The sequence below is a fragment of the Hyaena hyaena genome, unplaced genomic scaffold (genome assembly GCF_003009895.1).
Source record: "Hyaena hyaena isolate Hyena2069 unplaced genomic scaffold, ASM300989v1 scaffold_27, whole genome shotgun sequence".
NCBI lineage: Eukaryota > Metazoa > Chordata > Mammalia > Carnivora > Hyaenidae > Hyaena > Hyaena hyaena.
Window position 1 is genome coordinate 609760 of NW_024080659.1, and position 17627 is coordinate 627386.

A 17627-nucleotide genomic window follows, 5' to 3' on the forward strand; every position below is an offset into this window, starting at 1 on the left:
CTCCCCCACCACCCCCCTGCCCCCACCAGGTCACCCCCCAGGGCTCAGTGAGCAGGCTCTTGCCGGGCCAGCCAACTTGCTCCAGGGAGCCGCCCCTCCCCTCTTGCTTTCCATCTTTCCCCCAGAAGAGAACTTGATGCCCAGCACACTGGGCCACCAGCTCTGTTCTTAGGCCCTCGTTCTGTTATTTCCCTGAGACAGTCTGTTCTAGGGCACTTAATTAGTAAGGTTTTCTGTCTTGAGAGAAGTGTGCTCTCCTGGGATTCTTACTGGTTTGGGGAGTGGTTGGCATCGGGTGGCTGAGAGAGGCCTTGCTGCTTTCAAGTACATCTTTGGGACAGTCCCAAATGGCCACCACGTGTGTTTTGTGTTTTCCTGCATTTCATCTTGTATCATGGTTTCCCCACTGTAGGGTTACATAAGCCTCACACAAAAGCCTAGAAATAGACTTTTGTTGTTCATCCTCAGGTGGACACTAATCTCATTCAGCGTAACCTGAGACGGGCATCATTTCCCCCCAGTGTCGGGAAGTGCTGTCTTCTGTGCCCCAGGCAGGGTCGCCTGCCCTCATGGTAGAGAGCAGAGCTAGGGCACAACAGTGCCATTGGGCTGTTCCACCCACAGGCTCCAGGCCAGCTCACCAGTGGCCTCTGCTTCCCCTCCCTGGTCAGCCATGTGCTGAGTCCCGTGGTCGCCCATCACTGTCTGTGGTGGATGTCTTTCGGCAGGGTTGCCTTTGAGCCTGCGTGGGAACCTTTCCAGCCCACGCTGCTCTCACCGGGCAGGACTGCTCTGGCCACCTGGGGCCCTCAGGACCAGAAGGCACGTCTCCAGGGCCACACGGCAGACTGTGCCTCCAAGGCACCTACCTGTTCCCGCCGGCTCCGTGGTGGTGGCAGTTCTGTCGGAGGCCCTGGCACAAGAGAGGTTGCTTCTGCCCGCCTGGTGTGCTGTGAGGTGGAGAGGCTGCTAGCCAGGGGCTGCTCCTCTGGAAGCCGTGCAGCTCTTTGGAAGCGGCGGTGCCCTGTGACCTGGGCAGGGCCTTTTTCATACACTTCAGTCTTTTCCTGCACCATTTAGACCGTCTTCCCCCCAAAGGGAGGCTTTTAAAAAACCTTCCATTGAGGTAATCCATACATAACAGAGAAGCATACACATCATAAGGGTACAGCTTGATGAATTTTCACAAACCAGGCATCCCTGCATAGCCAGCACCGGATCAGGAAGGGCAGCATGTCCAGGTGAGTTTCGGGAGCTCGCCCAGAGTAAACGTCTGTGGGGTGTCATCCTGGGCCACTGTGTCCCTTCAACCCTGCTGACACAGCAGAGGCACTCAGTATTTATTAGTCTGTTGAATGGTTGATGACTGAAAGGAAATTTGATTCCCACACTGTGGATCTTTCCCAACAAGCCTGTGGTAGTTTCTAGGCACTTGTGCATCTTGGCCCTTTGTGGTCACCTTGCAGAAGTGCCTCCGTCCAGGAGACTTGATGGTGGGAGATGGCAACGAGAATGCACAGAGCCTGCTGTGAGAAAGCCTGTGGGCTTAAAAGAGTTGCAGTGTGGCTGCTCCTGAGAGAGAGGCTGTTTCTCCAAGGACACTTCTGGAGACCCCTCTCCCAGGGCCCAGACATGGCCCACCATGGGGTTATGTTGCTTCAGAGTTGTGTCCTCCTGCGTGTCGCAGTACCTCTGACCCGCAAATGGCTCTGCCCAGGCCAGTTGGAGAGGTTGAGGGTGTAGAGCTGGTTCATGGGGAGGCAGGTCAGCCTGTCACGTGCAAGACCTTGGTTTATCTCAGAGGCTAGGTTGATGAGCATCGTGGAGAAAAAGACCCATGTGTACCTAACTCTGTAACTGACCAATCTGTAAGTTTTCTCAACCTTAGAACATGTTGGAGTGGCAAATTATAAAGATGGATCTTAAGATATCACCGTATCAGTGCAGAGCCCCAGGAGGTGGGAATTTCTGAGAAACTGGTTGGGAAGTGCCAGTAGGAAAGAAATGAGAGAGCATCCAAGATTAGGACTTCTCTGTCAAATGTGGGCCTTCCTGTAATGCTTACAGAGGATCTCCCATCTTCCTGAATCCTTTCACTGCGGCGGTGTCATCTTTGGAAGCAGAGAATAAGCTGTAGAGAAACTCGACGTCCAGCCCCCTTCTCTGTGAAGGCTTTCATCTTCCACACATTGCGTACTTCTTTGCTCCTGCTTCTCCTGCCTTTTAACCAGAAGGGTGTCAGGTTATGTGCTCCAGGCTTCCTACCCCAAGAGGGAGGGTGCTGGTGCTTGTGGGATTTCTCTGGGAATTAAGGAGAAGTACGTGGGTCTGGGAAGAAGAGGGTGTCCTTCCAGGGACAAGGAAACCCAGGCAGGGGGGTGCCCTGTTCAGATTGCTCCTGATTCCACCATATTTGGGCACAGAGCTTGTCCTTAGAGGGATTTCAGGGCACTCAGTCCTGGGCCGGTTTCTTTCTCTAGACTTCAACAAGTGCACCCTGAGTCCACTGCTCTTTTCGCCAGTAGATGCCTGGGTTTGACCACAGAACAGGCCTCCTCTGCCCTTTGTCCTGAGGCCTATGGGAAACCTGGAGTCTGATGTCCCTGTGGGTGAAGGGAAGGGATGGAGGGCCATGGCTCTGCTCCAGTCTGTATTCAGGTGGGGTCAGTGCACAGGCCCCAGGCCCGGGTCATCACTGAGAGTCTCTTGCCAGAGGCCTCTTTTGACTCCCGTCTTTTCCCCTTGTGTTCCAAAACGTGGTGGACAGCTAGGGGAGCCCAGTGCTTCCTGCTATGTTGCAAGCTCCAGTTTCTCTGCCTCTGGCATGTTTGGGTTCTTTTATAAATCGGAGAGTTTCTCCCCAGACAGCCATTCGAAGTCCTTTGGGCTTCTGGTTCGTGTGGGTCATGTTGAGCTGAGCCCTGTGATGGTCCCGGGGCTGTTTGCTGCTCAGGGTGAGCAGCATGGGTGGTGGGAAGGGGTGTGTACGCGCACATGTACACCGCTTGTGCGCTCTGCGGTTCGGCATGTTGCTGGCGTTGGCAGTGAGCTCCCCTGCACACTCTGTGCTCTAGCCAGACGCCTGCCCTGAGCAGAACCCAAAGGAGCCTGACCTAGAGCTCAGGGCAGGGGACTATGGAGGCAGGAGTCTGCTTCCCGAATTGCTGGTTATCCGGGTACCTCCCCTGAGGCAAGGGCTTTCTTGGGCTTTGCCCCTGTTATCACACAGAAATGCTGTAGCCCTGGTCACCACCCCCCCCCCCCCAACCTCTGTCATATCTCTTACGGGCAGTATGGTTGCCTGGCATGGTTTCCATTTTCCTAAGGTTCTTACAGAGTTGCTGCAGGGGGACTACCCTCTCCCTCCCACCCTTTCCCCTCAGGTTGCCTGAGGGCTGCATTTTCTTTACTAATTGAGGCTGGCAGGGTTTTTGAGGGTGCTACCCGGAGCGTTGGGTGCTGGGCACCTTATGAGACCTCTCCACTGGCATCTGCTCTCCCTCTGTAACCCTCCCAGCCCTCGCCTCCACCCTCTTCCAGCAAGCTCTGTACAGCTGTGTTTTGTCTCTGCTCTCCCTCTCCGTCTTTGCTTTTTCATCAGGTCCTTTCTGGCCCAGCCAAAAGCTGTGAGTGACTTCATCCAGCTGGATGGCCGCCTGAGACAGCCAGCCGGCCCCAGCACAGAACGTGCGTGCTGCCCAGCTGTGGCGTCAGAGCAAGGTCTCCCCCTGAGGCAGCTGTCCCAACTGCGGTGGGCATCCGAAGCACTAAGGACTTTTTAAAGAATTCTGATGCCCGGGCCCCACCCCAGAAAATTTAGATCTGAGCCTCTGGGTGTGGAACCTCTATTTAAAAATCTTCCCAGGTGATTCCATTATTCAGCAGAAATAGAGAACCATTTCTTTAAGCTCCAAAACCTTGTGCTTTACGACTGTTTGCCTTCCTTCTAGGCGCTCTGGTGAGGCTCTGGTCCCCTAGAGCCTCTTCTCCCTGCCTCAGCCTGCAGTACGGGGTGGGTGGGAGGCTGCTGTAGACAGGGCTTGGTGGGTGTTCCGGCTCCCAACGGCTTTCAGTCCTGCTGTGGCAGACAGCAGCTTGTTTTCCCTAGATCTACCGGCAGGCCTTTAGGTAGGAAAGCAGGCAAACCGCATGCAACAGCAGCACCCCTTTTCTCCCAAGTGAAGGCAGATTTGAAGGGTGGCAGCACTTGAAGGCTGGAAGCTGGGATGTGGGAATCTCCATATAAGGCCGCCGTTGCTCCAGCCTGCGTTGCTCCAGCCCCCGGCATGCCTGTGTGCCAGCCTCCGCCCCCTTTCCAGAGCGGCTCCGTCCCACCTGCCCTGATCCACTGAGAGACGTCAACTCCCACAGGCCTGAAGGGCAGCTTTTGCCAGGGGGCGCCTTTAGCCCCCCACCCCTTTCCCTTTTGTGTGTTCTCTCCCTTCTCCAGTCTTCTCCTTTCCCTCCTTCTCTAACTCGTCCTGGGAGAGAGGTCTCAACAACTCACACAGGAGGTCTAACATATTCACCTAGTACCTGCCCTGCTCACTGCTGAGCTCTTGGGCGTACAGGAGCTTTGGCAGGCCTTCCTTGGGAGTTCACTGGGAGAGATTCGAGGCAGTGGTGTAGAAAGGAGGTGTGTACCTCTGGAAGTGAATGAAGTGTGTGAGACTGAAGGCAAGTGAGACAGCCCATGAGCACCGTGCTCTAATTGATACGGTTCTTCCCCACACGTACTGTTAACAGTTCTGAAACACATGCATGTGTACCAGGATCAGTTAAGTAAATGGATGGCAGACAGTGGGGCCGCTGTTGGAGTGGGTGGTTAGAGGCAAACAAGGGGAGAGGCTAGAACGATCCATGTGATGCTGGATTAGAGTCTGAGATATCAGTATGTTTAGTTTCATAGGGATACAGAAGGAGAGACAGAGAAAGAGCAAGACGGATAGATACGGTAGATGGACATAGGTTGCATACACCTGTATTTCCTTGCCATCAGAGGAGAAGGCCGGGAGGCAGCAACACCCCAGTAGCAATGCGCACACCTAGCACCTGGGTCTTGGTGTCTAAGTCCGTCGTAGCCGATTCTAGGACTGGAGCAGGAAATGTCCAGGCTGAGCCTGGAGCACCAGGAAGTACTTTGAGAGTGGGCATGTGCACACACTGCCGGGATATGTCAGAGAGACACAGGAGCCAACTGAAAAAGCCCTCCTCAGTGACTGGAGCTACAAAAAAAAAACATAATTTGAGCAACAAAATACATAGTGTAGGATTGGATTATAGCCTCAAGTATAAAATGAGTATCCACAAGTTTATACAAATAAATGATTGAATAAAGAAATAAACAAATGAGGGAGAAGAAACAAAATCTCCCTGCAGAAGAATTCCAAGTAACTTGGTGGTGAGACCCCCCTGAGGGAGGTGGAGCTGACTCCCCGCTCCTCACGCAGGGGCCACACATAGCTCTTCCCTCCTGAGAGGGGAGATCCTGACCGCAGAGTGCAGAGACCGGCGAACACAGCCTCAGCCAGGTATGCAAGGTCAGCGTCAACAGCAGTTAAGTCCTGTGTCCTTGACAGGACACGAAGGGGGCTTTACCTCTGTAGACCCCTCCCCCAAGCCCTAACCCCAACCTAACCGTGACACAAATGTCAAATTCCAGTTGACAGATATTTACAAAGTATCTGGCCAGTCAGGGTTATCACAAATAAGGCAAGTTTAAGAAACTGTCACAGCCAAGAGGAGCCTACGGTGACATAACAAGTAAAGGTAATGTGGGATCCTGGAACAGAAAAGGTATGTTAAGAATAAGCTAAGAAAATCTGAATAAAGTAGGGACTTTAGTTAATAATCATAGATCACTATTGATTCATTACTTATAATAAATGTACCACACTAGTGTAAGGTGTTAATAATTGAGTTAAATGGGTGTAGGGTATATGGGAACTCTATACTAGTTTCATAACTTTTCTGTAAATATAAATCTATCCTGAAATAAAAGTTTATTTAAAAAAATTTTTTTAAGTACCATAGAAACTTGGAGAAAGAGGAAGTCTAGATTGGGAAGCCAGGAAAGGCTGGGAAATGAGGTGCCAGTGGAGTTGCCCTTGAAAGAAGGACGGACACCACCCCCTGGCCAGGAAGCCCAGGCAGGTGTGCGGCCTTAGACGAGTAGGTCCGGGATAGTGAGAGCCAGGTTGGAAAGTGGGTAGGCGTGGGTCATGATCGCAGCATCAGGGGCTTTCCCGCCATCTCCCAGTGGCCCTGGGTGCCCTCCACCGTGACCTGTTTATCCAGGAGACTCTGTTTCCTGTCTCTATGGCAGGAGGCCTGGTGATGGCAAGGAACTGCACTGGGGGTGAACCTGGAGTCCCTCTTGGGACTAGCTGTGCTCTATTAACAAGGCTCTTTCACAGTCTTGTCTGATGAAACCAAGGCAACAGGACTGAAACCGGGGGACTGAGGATGGACGCCTCCGTCAGCAGTTCCCTCAGCACTTGGAGGGAGGGCTGGCAGCCTTCCCACCTCCCCGCTTCCCCTCAGGTCCCAGGCCGGGTGTGATGTCGGGCCTGTGCTCTGGTCCCCTGCTATTGGGCCTGCCCCCCACACCTTCCCCGCACCTCATCCCTCACTCCTGCTTACCTGCCCCACCCTGAGCCCCTCCATCCCTGCTCCTGCTTCATTTTCCACCCTGGCCCATACCCACGGCCTGATACTGTATTTTACCTGCTGATTCCAGCCTGGGCGGTCAGCCCCATGAAGCCAGAGATTCGTTTTCTTCAGTGCTGTGTTCCTGATGCCTAGACAGCATGCCAGGCACATAGTAGGTGCTCCCTACATACCTACTAAGTGGATGGGCACTGTTTGTAGTAGCTGCTTTGCTTTGCTAGGTGGTTTTGTTCTGTGTATCCACAGTGGAGATGATGCCAGCCTCAGATATGTGGGGACAAAATGTTCATTTACTGAAAAGAGCTTTAGTAAATACCCTCCTTCATCTCTAGCTGAACTCTGTCTCTGCAGCTCCTGCCCCCTTGAGCATAGCCTGTCTGTGGGGATCTTGCCGGACAGGTCTGATCCTGGCACCATGAGAAACCTTTAAGACATTCGACGTCTTGGCAGCCTCATACCCTGCTTCCCACAGGCTGTGTTCATACCTTTATTTTAGCGCCACCCTCCAAATGGTGGGTGCTGCGTGTTACTCATCACTGTCCCCAGGACCTGGTATCCAGTGCCTGTTTGTTGAATTACTGACTTTCAGAGACAGCGGCCCTATTCTGTATCCCTGGCCCCTTCAGTCTATTCCTGTAGGACTTGATCTGGGACCCTTGTCTGCACCGCTTGTCACTCCTATGAACCAGCTTCTCTTTATTACTGGCCTTTGTTGAGCACCGTCCTCTAGCCACCTTCTCTGTGCTCCTTCCTCTGGGGGAAGATGACCTCTTTGGACTGGGGCGGGGGCTGCCTGGAGAGGCATTTTGAAGCAGGCAGGGATTGCCGGGGTGCAGAGGACAGAGCTGCTGCTGGGGCCATGCATCAGTCGCCAGGCCCCGCCCCACCCCCACGCACAAGGAGCCGGGCATTTGTGTTCGTGGCACCAGCCCTAGTCTTTCTGCTCCCAGCTCACATGACTGTCCCCCCTTGTCTCCAGGAGGCTGCCTGGTGGCCCTGGGCTTCATGGGCCTGGGGTTAGCTCTGCCCATCTGCCTCTGTGCCCATGGGTCGTCTGACCCCTCAGGGCCCTGCTTTGTTGCCTGCTGGATACCTCATGTCTCAGACCTTCCACTCTGATGGACATGATCCTTTCCCAGAAGGAAGCTTTTTCGGTTGAGAAGTGACACAGACTTTCCTTCTGGTCTGATCATTTATTTCACTACGCCAAATGGGGTCATTCTTTATTTTCTTTTTATTTACCTTTATCACCATGAGAATGAAGTGAGCTTTACTAAGGGAAACCTGTTGACCTGTTCTCACCTCCCCCGCAACTCCCCCGCCCCCCCACCGCCGCCACTGCACCAGCCAAGCACAGTGAGTGCCTGGCATTAAATAGGTGCTTAGTAAATACCTGCTGTCAATTCCTAAACATTTGTCTAGCCAGCTCTAAGGTGATTACATGGACTTTTAGGCAGGGTCTTTCCTTCACTATCAGTAGATGGGTTTAAAAATGTAAAGAGGAACTAGAGTCAGAGCCCCGACAACTTAGGCAGGGGCCAGAGCTCCACAGTTGTGAGTCAGACAGGTGATCATGTACTTCCTCCAGGAGTCTCCTAGGTCAGCTCCCAAAGACTGTAGGGCATACCAGGAGAAGAGGTCAAGACAAGGGACATTTGTGCAGGTAGGCAGGCAGCAGAACTGGGGAGGAGGGGGCTTAAGATGCCAGGTGGAAACCAAGGAAGGCAAAACCATAAAGGCAGGATTTAGTGGTTCTGTTGTGGGGGGAGGAGATTGATTTACTTCGAGGTTTGGAGCTAAGGAAGTATGCTTGCAGCTCTGGGGTGAACTTGGCCAATGTGCTAAACCATACTAATCCTGTTCAAGTCAAGAGGCTCATACCTGAAACGGATTCTCATTTGTACATAGTTTGTACCTGAGATCACCACACCTTCCAGGAAGATAGTTCTTAGGCTGTCCAGGCCCAGCTGTGCATGAAGTACTGACACCCTGGAGGAAAGTATTGATCTCCAGCAGGATTCTGGGCTCCATACTTTGGGGGGAGAGGCGCTGCTCCTACCCTCGAGGTGAGGATTGGAAATGGGGAGAGGTAGGAATAGGAAGCTGGAGGGTGGGAGGGCTGAGATTCGTGCCCACTGAGGCCTCTGTTCTGTACCCACTGGGGAGACAGCACACGAGGCCCCTGTAGGCTGGGCTTGAGTTGGCCAGTCTCCATCTCTGGACAAGGGGCGTGTTAGCAGAAATGATGCAGTTCTGTCTGCCAGTTGCCCTGTTTCTGTTTCTACTGTTCATGTTGCTGTTACTCCCAATGTGGGAATCCAACTTGGCCTGGACAGTTGGTTCTTTGTGAGTGTGTGTGTGCGTGTGTACATGTGTGTGTCTTCAGACACGCATAACACAAAACTTCACAGCTTAACTGTTTTCAGTATATATTCAGTGGCATTAAGTACATTCACACTGTTGTGAAACCGTCAGCATCATCTGTCTCCAGAACTTTATCTTCCCAAACTGAAACCCCATAGGAATTAAACACTAATACTTGTCCTTTTGTGTCTAGTGTATTTCACTTCACGTAAGGTTTTCAAAGGTCCGTCCATGTTACAGCATGTGTCAAAATTTCATTCCTTTTTGTGGCTGGATAACATTCCCGTGTGTGTGTGTGTCTCCATGTGTGTGTCCATCAGTGGACACTTCGGTTGTTTCTCCCTTTTTGCTATTGTGAATAATGCTGAAATGAACATGGGCATACAAATATCTGTTCCAATCCCTGCTTTTGGTTCTTTTGGGAATATATCTAGAAGTGGAGTTGCTGGATGATAGGGTAATTCTGGTTTAATTTTTTCAGTAACTGCTAAACTGTTTCCCACAGTGGCTGTACCACTTTATCTTTCCACTAGCAATGCACAAAGGTTTCAGTTTCTCCTTATCCTTGCCAACACTTGTTGTTTTCAGGTTTCGGGGGGTTTTTTGTTTTTTTTTCATTAAAGCCATCCTGGTAGGTGTGAGGTTGTATCTCACTTTGGTTTTGATTTGCATTTCCCTAATAACTGATGTTGAGCATCTTTTCATGTGTTTCTTGGCCACTTTTCTATCTTCTTTGATGATATGTCTATCCAAAATTTAGCTCATTTATTGTTGTTGTTTTGTTTTTTTTTGCTGTTGAGTTGTAGTTCTTTATATATTCTGCATATTGATCCTTTATCAGATGTGTAATTTGTAAGTATTTTTTTCCATTCTGTGGGTTGCCTTTTCACTCTTGTGATAGTGTCCTTCAATGCACAAAAGTGTTTAATTCTGATGAAGTCTCATTTCTTTCTCTAATTGCCTGTGCTTTTGGTGTCCTGTACAAATCATTGTCAAGTCCATTGTTCAAAGCTGTTTGTCTTAGTCGTCTTCTAAGAGTTGTATATTTTTTGCTCTTATGTTTGGGTCTTCAATTCAGTTTGAGTTAATTGCCATGTACGGTATTTTGGGCCCTTGGTCCTTGTAGAGTCCTGCTGTCATCCTGGTTGGGGGAGTGAGGAGGGTAAAAGGTGCTCTTCCCTGCGTTCCCTGGCCCCCAGTCTCAGAGCAAGGTGGGCCTTGGCTGGGCGGTGATGGCTTCCTGAGGAGAGCTGAGGGCGCTTGGCTGCTTGGTGGGAGCCTCGGCGTCTTCGCTGCCTGGCCAGCGACCCAAGCCCGCAGGCCAGTCTGGCACAGCAGGTGTGAGAAGGAACTTCCCAGCATTGGCAGCAAGTGAAAAAGGCCCTTGTTGTATCCTTTTCTCCCTTAAAAGAAAGAAGTTTAGCCAACCCTAACAATGCCCCACAAAGACAGGGAGTTTGGCTGGTTGACAGAGCCCTTGGTGGGTCATTTCAACAGCACCCCACGGACTCCCCGCATGTGCTGTACTGGGCTGAGCAGCTCCCAGGCTGCAGCCCCAGTGTGGCCATGGCGCTGGGCGCAGCTCCCGTTGCTGCTCGGGGTTAGACCGTGTTCCCCTATTTGTGGGCCCCTTTCTGCTGAATCCATGGAAGCCCCGGGTGCCTCAGATTGGCCACCCTGCCCTGGTTAGGGCCAGAGCCGAATCTTGAAGGGAACCTCCTAGGGACAGGGCCACCTGCTCACTGAGCGTCATCTCTGTCAGGAGCCACGACCCGGTGGAGCGCTCAGCTGTGCCTGCTGCACAGACTCCGGGTGTCGGAGCCTGCACGTTAGCTCTCTGCGGCTGCTTGGCTCACGGCTGCAGGAGACGTAATATGCTGAGGTGGGTTAGGCGTTGGGCAGCTGGGCTCTTGTCCTTTGCCTATCTGGGCTGTGGCGTCCATGTCTGAAACGTGTGACAGGGAAGGGCATCGGGCGCCTTCCAGGCCTGGGTTGAAGGTAGCAGGCTGTGAGCGTTCTTCTGCAGGGGCCTGAGTGGAGCAGCAGGGGTCTCTCAAAGGGCGGCCTTATGCAATTATTTCTGTCCCTGTGCAATGTCTTGTTTTATTTGTGAGTATACAAATCATTGTCTTTTAGTATGGTAACAGGATTGTACAACCATCACCACAGTCTAACTCTAGAACATTCCCTCCCCCCCCCCCCCCCCCCCCCCCCCCCCCCCCCCCCCCCCCCCCCCCCCCCCCCCCCCCCCCCCCCCCGAGAAACCCTCTACCCCTTCTCTATCATCCCCTAAACTCCCCTCAGGCCTTGGCAACCTCTGAGCTACTTTCTGTCTCTGTCAATTTACTTGCTCTGGCCGTTTCCTACAAATGGGATTATGCAGGACAGCCACACCCACCCCTTGTATTTCATCTTTATCATCTGCTGGCCCCAAGGGTGGTGGCTGCAGACCCTGGTCCTCTGGTGGTCAGGTTCCCTTTTTGGGCCTTGCATCTCCTTCAGGCTAGCTCTTGCACTTCATGCCCCTCAGATGGTGGAGGGCTTATTACCTTTGCACATGGAGCATCTGGCTACCCACTTGACAAAAATGAGATGGGTAAAGTTGGGTGTTCCTGTTTTATAAATACATATTTAAGGACACCTGGATGGCTCAGTTGGTTGGATGTCTGACTCTTGATTTAGGCTATCATGATCCCAAGGTCATGAGGTGGAGCCTGCTTGGGATTCTCTCTCTCTCTGTCTCTCTCTGTCTCTCTCTGTCTCTCTCTGTCTCTGTCTCTAAAATAAAATAAAATAAAATATAAAATAGTACATATTTATAAGTAGACTATTGTACATATTACAGAATATTTATAAATAAAGCACAGTATTTATATAATGAATCTGCAATGTAAACTTAGAGGGGTTGATATTTTTCATATATCATTGAAAAATAAGTGCTGAAGCTCATTTTGAAAGGTGCCAATGTTTACATATAGAGGAAACTCAAATTAATTTTACTAAGGACCTTACAGTCTATCATGGAGAACAGATGGGCAGACCCGAAAGTGGACTCAGGGCTACATGCAGGGCTCTTCCCTTCAGAGGGGAGGTGAGGGATGTGAGGCAGGCCTCTCTGGCAGGAGATGGCTATAAAGGAGGCCAGCCTATTCATCAGTGGGTCACCGAGGCCTGTAAGCTTGGGCAGGACGTGAGGATACAGATCCTGAGGGCCTCAGACACGGGGCAGAGAGCTTGGGCTTGAAGCTGTGGGAGCAGCTAAGGCAGAAAATGGCCAGGCCACATTCTGTGTCTCCCAGAATGAAAGGTCATTCCTAGACCAGTACTGGTGACCACAGGGAGACCAGCATAGTTGAGGCCACCCTAGGCCCGGGTTCTAACTGTTGAACAGTGCTGAGGAGCTGAGTGCCATGCCTGGGAGAAGAGAATCCACAGATCTTCCGGCTGGGTGCCACCTGCTCTGGCACGCCTCCCAGAGGCTCCCAGCGCCCAGACTCCGTCTGGATCAGTGAGCAGTGGGAAAGGGGTGGGTGGGGCACTCCCATGTGGGCCTGCCAGCACCTGGGAGCTTGTGGGGAAGAGAGCAGGTGAAGTGTCCGGTGCTCCAGAGGACAGACACCCCGCCCTACACCGGCCCCATTGCAGTGTAACAGGGAAACCAGGCTCTGCTCTTTCCCTTTGACGTAGGGCCTGGGAGACACAGAATGAAAGTAAACTGCTCCTCTGCCCTTCAATAAACCCTTTGATTTGGCCTGTCGGTTTCAACAGCCTGTTGTTAGCCATCTTAGGGCCAGTCACTGGCCTCTAGTGTGGGCTTGAAGGCCTGGCTTTTCCTCCACTCCCAGAGAGAGGATGGCCCATGGGGCCTAGAGTTCCCACCAGTCCAGCCAGGCCAGTCCTCTTCACCCTGCCGGCCCCTTCTCTGTCCCTGGGTGGGAGACATGTACCCAGTGCTTTCCTCCCTTTCCCTAGGGGCACTCAGAGAAAATATATTGAATACATTGTCTTCTCTCCACCACCCCCGTGCTTGGTGGGTTGTTTGTGTGTGTGTGTGTGCGCGTGTGCGCGCACACACGCGCCTTGGGAAACAGCAAGGGAGGAAGCCTGGGTCGTGTGCCAGCCCTGAGCCCCTCACTTCCTGTGAACAACTCTGTGAGGTAAGGCATTTCTTTTATTGTGGTAAAATATACACAACATAAAAATGTACTGTTTTAACCAGTCTAAAGAGTACAGTTCAGTGCCATTTAGTGCATTTATAATGTTATGCAACCATTACCACTGTCTAGTTCCAGAGCTTTCTCATCACTCCAGGCAGAAATCTCATACCCATTAAGTAGTCGCTCCTCATTCCCCACTCTCCCACTCATCCCCTAGCAACCATTAATCTGCTTTCTGTCTCTGTGAATTTGCCTATTCTGGATGTTTCATCTAAACTGATTTATACAATATGTGTCCTTTTGTCTCCTGCTTCTTTCACTTAGCATAATGTTTAAGGCTCATCTGTGTTGAAGCATGTGTATTTCATCATTCTTGTGGTTGAACGCCATTCTGTTGTATGACTAGAATTGATGGACATTTAGGCAGCGTCTACCTTTTGGCAATTGTGAATAGTGGTGCTACAACCACTTGTGCACAGGTTGTTCGAACACCTCTTTTTAGTTCTTTGGGGTGTAAACCTAGGAGCGGAATTGCTGGGTCATACAGCAACTCCATGTTTAACTTTTTGAGAAATTTCCAGAATATTGTCCACAGTAGCAGCTCCAGTTTACATTTGAAGTAAGGAAAACCATTACACCCATTTTACACTTGTGGAAACTGAGGCTTAAAATTGGCAGCTTGCCCAAGGTGACTTAGTGTGGTGAGTGGCAGAGCTAGGATTCTGTCCCAGAGGTGGTGCTCTTCTTGGCTCGTGGGTTCTAGAAACATAAAGCCGAGGCTACATTAGGTCTCTGAGCCTTTGTGGGGAAGAAGGGGCTGGGAGTGCACTCATCTGGCTCCTCCTCTCCTGGGGCAATGGCTTCAAAGGTGACAGGCCCTCATGCTGTACCCCCCAGCCTGGCTGGCCCGGCCTCCTCCTATAGGCAGACTACAGCAGTCAGGTTTCATGTTGGAGTCCCTAAAGGGCAGAGAGGGGTGCAGAGTCCCAGCTCCCTCCAGAGGAGGCCATTATGAGGCCATGGAAACAGACTTGGTGCCTGAGGACTTGTGGCGGGACCACGGCCTGAAGGACGGTTGTGAGCTGCCCCACAGACCACGAGGACTGTGGAATACATGGGATGCTGGCCACACGCCTGGCTGGGGGACTTCGCTGGCTTCTTGCCAGGCAAGGCACGGGGGGAGAGAAGTGTGTGGTGGGCACCTACTGGGGCCCCTTGTCCATCCCCACTGCCCTGAGGCCCCTGGCCGAGGTTGGTGGAAGGCCTCTCTGAGCTGTCGGAGGGATTAGGCGGGGGTTTGGGTTCACTCCAGTTTTGGATGGGTTCATGGGTGTGTCTTAAGACCCCTTTTCCATGGGTCTTGCCAGTGTCCTTTGAGAACCTGGACTTTGAGGATATTCGTGTAAAGAGAGCTGCTCGTAGGGAGAAATGTGGCCTTGGAGGGCTGAGAAACAGGTGGCCCATTCTACACCTGGATGGCATTTGGTGTCCCACCTCTTTAGAGATGGATTCACGATTCATTAGATTCAGGACTTTGAGGACTCTGAGCAACTTGGCAGTAGCAGGAAGAGCCAAGAGACGGTCTCTGTGATCCTGTCCAGCGCATGTTCCTCTCACGGCATGGGGGTCCAGCAGTGCCTGGGATGGGCTGCAGTACTTAGCCAAGCTCCCCAGGGGCCACTTTCCTTGTATTTCCTTGAATTTCCTTGTAGGAAATTCAAATCTAACTTCCTTAATCCCAGAGAAAGGATGTGCTCTCTCCTTGGACCGGGCTTAAGCGGCCTGACCAAGCCTCCGGTGTGGCCACCCAGAGGCCTCTGTACAGGAGCTTGTGGGAGCCATTATCGTCACCTCTGGGGAGGGTGGGGGAGGGTGTGCTCCTATGTAGGCTTTCCCTGATCCTGCCTGCCGACGCTTTCTGCAGTAACCCTGGGCACCCTTGTTCTGGGTGACCCCAGACCCCTTTACCACTCTGAGCCCCAGCTTGTACCTCTGGGTGTCAAGCCTGTCAGAGTGCCTTCCTCCTGTGGCTGTCATCAGGGTGAACCTTTAACTGCTTATTCAGAGCCCTGCCCAACCCTGGAAGACAATTAATATTATACTTAACACAGCAGCTCCTACTGAAAGGTGGTCTTCTTGTTCTTCCTGGAGCACACTCCACTCCTGCTTCTGGCAGCGAGCAGACATGCTGGCTGACCCCTGTCACCAGGCAACACTGCTTTTCCTACTCCTGAAGTGGGTCGTGGGGAGCATGAGAGAACATAATACAGAATGCAGTGCATGCAGTGAAAGGATTGTCCATAATTTTTCATTCTGTGTGCATGTGCTCTTACAACTCTTCTTCCCAAAGTGAAAGGCACTGTTCTCTGTCAGTCATGGGCAGATTAGTTTGAAATACATCAACTATTGCAAGACCTGCACACTGAGTTAAGATTTTGTGAGCACTTCTTTGCCCTGGGAGAAAGCCTTTGTCTCTGTTTGGGGGGTAAATTGGAGTAGTCCCATTCCATCCAAGTCTTGCCTGGTTCTGTAAGCACAGCTGCCTAGAGGAAAGGGCCCCCATAATAGCTCTTAATGGCCCCTCCTTGTACATCTGTCCTACTTTTCTCTTCTTTCCCTCTGGCTCTTAGAAACTTGCCGTCTGAAACTTCTAGATCCAACAAGAAGTGGAGGAGGCCTGTTTTCCTTAAAGTGCATGGGTTGGGGGTGGGGGTCTCCAGGTGGTAAGGCTGCTGTGGCAGGATCTTACAAAGCAAGCCTCTGGCAGGTGCCCGGCTGTAGTGGGCAGAGGCTCCCTTGGCCTTTTGTGGGCCAGGGGGCAAATGACTAAGGGCTGGGCTCTCAGCAGGGTGTGGTCACATCCCTAGAGAGAGGCCTTTAACTTGGCTGTCCTGCTTGGTCACTTTATGCTTACGTGGTCTTTGGCCTTGGGGTCAGTTGACACTGATGCAGCTCTGCCATTTTAGCTGCTGTGTGTGGAGGCCAGAAGAGGACCAGAGCCCCCAGGTGGCCGGAGAGCATCTGGTGACTTTGCTGGCTGAGGACCCATAACCTGGCTGCAGAGCAGAGTTGGATGGCCTGCAGACTGCCATCTCTTTTTTGAAATTGAGCAAAACTGTTAGGCGCCACTCAGCGTCGTAGGAGACCTGGATTCCTGACCTCTAGAGGTGCAGAGTGAGCAGGGAGCTTGTCAGGGAGCTGGCCTTTCTGCTGACAGTGTTGGGGTGAGGGGTTCCCTCTGGCTGGTTGTGGATTGCACCCTAGATATCTGCCCTTGCTTTCTAAGCACGAGGCCTTGGTCGAGCCAGGGAATGGATTGTCAAGGCTCTTTTTTTCTCTCGTCAGCTCTGAGAATGCAGAAGGGTGTGGCCTGTCCCTGCCCTGAGGTGGGGATGGCCATCGAGCCTGGGAGCTCTCTGGAGACCCTTGGTTGAACCAGTCTGTGGTTCATCTGTGGACTAGTGAAAGAGCAGATGCGGATTGGGTATTGGCTGTGGGAGTATCAGTAAGAGGACACACTGGCCCTGGGCCTGGCATTCAGTGACCCTCAGGCAAAGTGAGCACCTTCACAGCAGGTCACGCTGGTGCTGGTGAGGCTTCCCCCACAGGTGGAACTGTGGAGACTCAGGTGGAACTATTTTCACAGTGCCTGTGAGTAGGAACCTGGATTACTTTTCAGTTCTTCCTTCTCTTTTGACTGCTGTTGACTCTGCTCCCTTTTTCCACGTGTCTAATAGGATTAGATAATGCCTGCCTCGTAAGTAATACTTAAGGAGGCATGGAATAGGTTGTAATTATGAGATCCTGACGCACAGATAGTAAATAAGCATTCATTTTCTTTGGCCATAGCTTGTTATGGCTTTGCCTTTTATTGACACTTCTAAAAGCTCTTCTGGAAGGAGAATCAAGACCCCATTTTGCACACACACAAAACTGAAGCACAAAGAGGTTGTAGGAATTCTTAGGGTATGGCTGAATGACCAGCATGACCTCGTTCTGCTGCGGGGCTAGCTGGGAAATTTTGCTGGTGGCTGGTGGTCACGTGTCCAGTAAACACAATTACCGTGCAAGAGGGGACAGTGAGCAGTTTCGTGACCTGAGCCCCGGAACAGTAGTCTCTAAAGGTGAGCCCACGAGGTGGTACAGTGAGAAGACAGTATTAGGATTTCTGTTGCTGTGTTTTTATCATCCCCATTTAACTTACCTGTGTGTGTTACGTATGTTATAGTGTAGAAGGTATTGGTGCAAGGGCATAGACCAGTGAGAAAAGTGTCAGAAAATGAAAGAAAAAAAAGTTATTATTTGTTATGCCAGCGCTGACCAGGTGGCCTTGTAGCAACTCCTCGTGCACCTCCTCGGGGGAGGCGGTGGGGCACCTGCCCCTAGTGGGCTTGGCCTACCTTAAAACATTCAGGACATGTGTGGTTCCAGGCTACC

The 17627-nt window shown here is 51.8% G+C and overlaps 1 protein-coding gene across 1 annotated transcript in view; it reads left to right on the forward strand.

The window, feature by feature from the left end:
- LOC120228725 (myosin phosphatase Rho interacting protein) overlaps positions 1-17627 on the forward strand; it is a 152185-nt gene that overhangs the window by 64451 nt on the left and 70107 nt on the right. The gene's annotated exons all lie outside the window — the stretch shown is intronic.